The sequence below is a fragment of the Papilio polytes genome, unplaced genomic scaffold (assembly GCF_000836215.1).
Source record: "Papilio polytes unplaced genomic scaffold, Ppol_1.0 DF824191.1, whole genome shotgun sequence".
NCBI lineage: Eukaryota > Metazoa > Arthropoda > Insecta > Lepidoptera > Papilionidae > Papilio > Papilio polytes.
The window spans coordinates 1,536,097-1,542,096 of NW_013525013.1; positions in this window are offsets into that span (position 1 = coordinate 1,536,097).

Sequence of the window (6,000 nt, forward strand, 5' to 3'; positions counted from 1 at the left end):
GTTTTTCACTACATACAAAAATACAAATAATTCCTCTATGTCAGTACAGATTTACAATTTTCATTAATTAAAAAACATATTTGAACAATTATGAGCATTTTCCTAAAGGTGAAAAGGGTAAGAGGACTAGAATTATCTAGAAAAGCATAATAATAACATAAGATTCGCTGGGTGCTATGTGATCAAGGTTCATCTCAGTCGCCAGTCACCAGTTGGAAAGCCCTACTCTATCAAAGTGTCTTAAATCAATCACTCAGTGACGTAGCTTAGTGTAAACACTAGTGTCACTTACACCACGATTCATAATTAATTCGCAGAACGTATAGCATTACTAGAATTCTAACATGTTTAATATATTGAAAAACTGCTTATGGATTTCCAATTAACAGAGTTTATAAACCTGTGATTGTTTACGTTTTTATAGTAAAATTAAACTAGCCGTTGCCCGCGACTTCGTTCACGTGGTATTAGAAAACATACGAACTATAAAAATAACAAATAGCTACGTATCCTTCGGGAACCAGACATTTTTCGGGGACGAACCTTATCCCATGCGTACTCCAGACTTTGTTTTATATCTGTGCCAAATTCCAATAAGACATGTTGAACCGTTGCAGAATAATCGAGTAAACAATAAAAAACTAAATTAATGAATCCCACGGGAACCGTAACTATTCCCGGGATAAAGTAGTCTATGTGTTCTTCCAGACTATGCTCTAATTCTGTGCCCCAATTTCATGAAGATCCGTTCAGCCGTTTAGGCTACAAACGCTAACAAACATCCATCCATCCATCCATCCATCTATCCATCCATCCATCTAAACTTTCGCATTTATAATATTAGTAAGAAGTAAGATTATTAAATGATATTATGAGTAAAATAATTAAATTATCTCAATTAATCGCTGCCGAGCATATAATAGGATCTCTCTTAAACATCTTATTTAAACAATTGATTTTGTTATCAAAACTTTATGAATTAAGTCGATGAAGGTGTACTTCAATAAATTTGCGAAGATAATTTAATTTAATTTGTAATACATATACTTTTACAAGTATTTAGATTTTTTCCTGTTTATAACTTTGATAAAATTCTGTAAAAAAAGTAATTTTCATTATTAAATTTATTGCTTTTAAAACTAACAATGTTAGCTTGACCCCCAAGGTTTACTGTTCTCTATAATGCCAATGTTTGGACAAACAATAGAAGCGAAGGGCGGTATCCAAACAATAGGTTTTCTGTCATTTCTAAAATAGTTGTTTGTGAATATACTTTACCAATTAATGATTCACTACTGAGAAATAATTGTAACTTATAAGAAATATTTTGTACAAACGAAAATGACTTGTTACTAACAAACGAAACCTTTTAACTTTACATAATCACACTTCATAATCATACTAATATTATAAATGTGTAAGTTTAGATGGATGGATGTTTGTTAGAGTTTTTAGCCTAAACAGCTGAACGGATTTCGATGAAATTTGGCGTAGATGTAGAGGATAGTCTGGAAGAACACAAAGACTACTCACTTCTACTTTTTTTAATTCCACGCCGACGGAGTCGCTGGCGAAATCTAGTCTATGAATAATTATCAATATTTAGTTTAATGATGTCAAGTAAACTAATATTTCGCAAAGAAAAGAAATATTGTAATAAAAATAAGATTAACCTGACCAATTTCTTAGCACTCGGCGCCTTAATTTTTTTTGTTAAAAATTATAATCTAATTTAACATCAATTACTCGCAACAAGTTACTGCAGAAGAGAGCTTGTCTTTACATAAATGCTTTATTTTTAACTAAGACTAGCTGTTCCCGTGCGGCTTCATCCGCATGAAAATGTAATTATTAAAAGTGAAAATTCAGATGCATAAATGACAACCTTGCTTTCTTGATGTTGGCAGCAACTTACGGTCTCTTTTCCACATTTGGGGTTTTATTTATTTAAATAGCCTGAAGCGTGACGTAAGTGTAGGGCTTTTTATTAAACTAAGAGTTATTAAAAAATATGCTGTAATTGCTGTCATCTTAGGCAACAAAGAAGTGTGTGTTTACGCTTTATTATAATAGTATAGATACGTACTTAATAATAATTACTGAAATATGCTGTAGTTATTAAAATTAAACAACATAAAACTGTTAAAACTCTATACATTCAAATCAAGTTGTTTCATACATAAAAATTCAATTTTAATTAAAAAAGATATTTATCTATTAATTAAGTAAATTCGACATTTTAGTTTCACCGCACGTTCGTTTTAATCGGGATTAGAAAAAGTTAAAACACTCTTGAATTTAAATTAAAATAAACAATTAAATCTGTGACAGCTCAAAGTTAAGAACTAATTGAATTAAGTGTTTATAAGTTAATAGTTATAACAGTTTGATCGTACTTCGTACTGTCTATATAGATAGTACGAAGCGATATAAGCGATAATAAAGCGTAAACACACACTTCTTTGTTGCGTAAGATGTCAGCAATTACAGCATATTTTTTAATAACTCTTATTTTAATAAAAAGCCCTACACTTACATCACGCTTTAGGCTATATATTTTCACGCTTGTAAACTTAAGGGGTAAATAAATCGGAAATATATGAATGAGACCACAAGTTGCTACCAACATCAAGGAAGCAATTGTCATTTGTGCATTTGAATTTTGATATTTCTCGCGGATGAAGCCACACTGGAACAGTTATATCATATGTCATATAAATATTATAAATGCGAAAGTTACTATGGTTGGATGGATGTTTGTTAGCGTTTGTAGCCTAACGGATCTCTATGAAATTTGGAACAGGTTTAGAGCATAGTCTGGAAGAACACATAGTCTACTTTTTATCCCGGCAATAGTTACGGTTCCCTTGGGATTCATTAATTTAGTTTTTTAATGTTTACTCGATTATTCTGCAACGGTTCAACATATCCTATTGAAATTCGGCACAGATATAAAACGAAGTCTGGAGTACACATGGGATAAGGTTCATCTCCGAGAAATGTCCGGTTCCTTAGGAATACGTAGCTTTTTAATTTAAATAGTTTGTGAAGAATATTAATCGACATAGAATTCATTATTTAAAATTGGTCAAACATATAATAAAAAACTAAATTAAAAGTGACTTTCCGTTTTATTATTGTATAACATTGTAAGCTACAGAGATGGGACTCCGTGAAATTGCAATCTCTAGCTCATAGTTAGCCCAGTTTCCAACAATGTCCACACTCCCTAGAGATCGTCGGTGCTAGAAATATAACAAGACATTTCTAAGTGTAAGAAAATAATGAAAAATCACGCATCAGTGTCCAAGAATGAGTAGAAGAGTTTTATTTATTTATGAATTGACAATTAATGAACTATCGACTATTTACTTGGCATTTTTATTAATATTTTCTCTAACTAATGCTTTGTTTGCTGAAATTTCCAATTATTACATCAATAGCTCTTGCCCGCGACTTCGTCCACGTGAAATTTAAAAATTCATAACCTACGTTCGCTCCTTTTTTTAACCTGTGTTAGGTTGACCTAAGTTTTAATGGAGTAAAACTCAAGTTACGTATTTCGGAAACGCATTTCATTTAGTTGTCGAAATAAAAATACTAACGAATGGTTTAATTTAGCATGATAACCTGCCATTATAGGAGTTGATCTAATTGGAAGTTTGAATTCGATATCTTGTAGCACTTATAAACGTGCATATATCAGAAAAGGGGGCAAACGAGCGACGGGAACACTGATGTGATCTACGACGCCCATGGACATCCGCAACACCAGAGAAAATATGACCTTACTAGCTTTTGTCCGCGACTCCGTTTGCGTGGAATTACGAAAAAAAAAGCAAATGTGTAACCTATGTGTTCTTTCCGACTATTCTTTACGTCTATGCCAAATTTAAACGACATCCATTCAGCCATTTAGGCTACAAAGTCTAACAAACATCTATCTAAACTTTATAATATTAGTGAGATGTTAAGATACCTTAGTAAAGAAATTAGACGAATCAATTGGCAAATTTATTATAACAGTGAAAGAAGTTATTACTATTGATTTATAGGCTAGCAAATTACATAAAAATGGAGAAAACAGTTGAGTTTCGTTTGCTTGCTCGTTACTCTGACAGGATAAAATACGTATTACGTTTACGATCGTCATAAACTTTCCAAATCGGACGTGACATGTTTAAGAACAAAGAGCTAACAAAAATCGAAGGTATGGGCACTTTTCACACACAAAACGACATTAATTTATCCTTTTTTATGTTAGCTTACGATAGCTTACTTTAGGGGATTTAGCAATGGGAATGTGTAACCGTTTTCGGTTATACATTTATTATTACTCAATTATTCAGAGATAAGTTAAATTATATTTTATAATATTTCTACAATCTAAATTTAATTATTGAAAACAATTAAAAAAATTATAAATTTTTATATAGTCGAAGTAACAAAGAACAAACCGAAGGCCTTTTTAATTTTTAACTTGGAAACTAGAATATCTAAATACAATTGATAACTTTTTAATTTTTTTTTAATCTACATTCTCTTGGTATAGTTTCAATTCAAATAAGTGTTCATATTATACGTTTGGCAGTTGTTCAAATTTGGATAATGTTATTCAATATTATATTAAACGTTGCAAATAACAATATTAATAAAATTATATTTTTCTAACTCACTTGCCAGCTGCGTTTTAGTGCTTTTACGAGTCTAGCTTATTATTAACCGAACACTTAGAGCAATACTTTTTTACCAACATCATTACTAATAGAAATTATGTTCTTTGTAATGTATGGTATACTTTTTAATTACATTAAGAGCAAAATATTCCAAGTGTTTCATTTGTTTTTATTTTTTTTTATCTATTTCTTGTTTATGGCTCTCCCACAGCGGATTGGGCCAGTGTCAAGTGATTATTTATGTTTTTTACTTGGATGCATTCGTGGTAGGTTTAGATATTAAAGTAATAAAAGCCTATTTTGCTATAAAATTTTATGAGTTGACCGCAATCATTTTTTATTTGCTATTTCATTTATGTCGCGTACTGGATGTGATTTTTATCCTTAATTGTATACGGATTAAGTTCTTTTAAAACTATTAAATGTAAGCCGGATATATCTATTTTTGTTTCCGTAGTATTGCTTGATTTTCCTAGGAGATTCATAAACTCTTTGCTATATCTAGTCTGTGGTTATCTTCATAAACCTGTTGAAATATCGCAACTGTGGGAATATATTTCTTGAGCTACGAAACCGTACACTTATCACTGCGTTCTACAACTGTTCAATTCCGTAGCAAAGGTCTACGAAATTCGTAGCATTTGGAACTTGAAGTTAAATAAAATAATGGTTGATTACTATAGACCTGAACATTCATTCTATTTCTGCTTATTTTTTTATCTTTTTTTAATAATAATAATAAAGATTATTTATTGTAAATCATTGATTACAGGACCAATATCGCTTTGGCTCTTTAACTAGGAAATCCTGTGTTTAAGGAGCCAATGCCTTCCCTTTCAGGTACATTTAACAACAAAGAGAAAAAAACTTAAGTATCGCAACCATATAAATTACAGAAAAAAAACCTACTGTTAATTAGTAATAATAAACTGAAGTTAAAGAAATATGAATTACTTCTTAACCGTCTCTCGTGTGTGTTGGTGTGAGTGATTGTATGAGTGCGTGTGTGTGTATGTGAGATTTTGATCTGTTTAGTTTGTTTAATTTAAACACTAAAGCAGCATCTACCTCATTTGCTTCGTGCGGTTACTCTATCTTACCTTCTTGTAATTTAAAGGGTCGTAAATATTAATTAACGTTACTCAGCGTGCGATATTTGTTGTAACCTCCACTATGCTATAATTTATTGCTTCTAACTCCTTACTAGGATATTTTACTTGAGACTATACGACGATAAATTGGTTGAAAAAGTGTTTTTATCAACAAATGCCGCGCATATTTGTTCGGTTTCGACTTAAATAAAAAGCTAATATATAAAAATCCA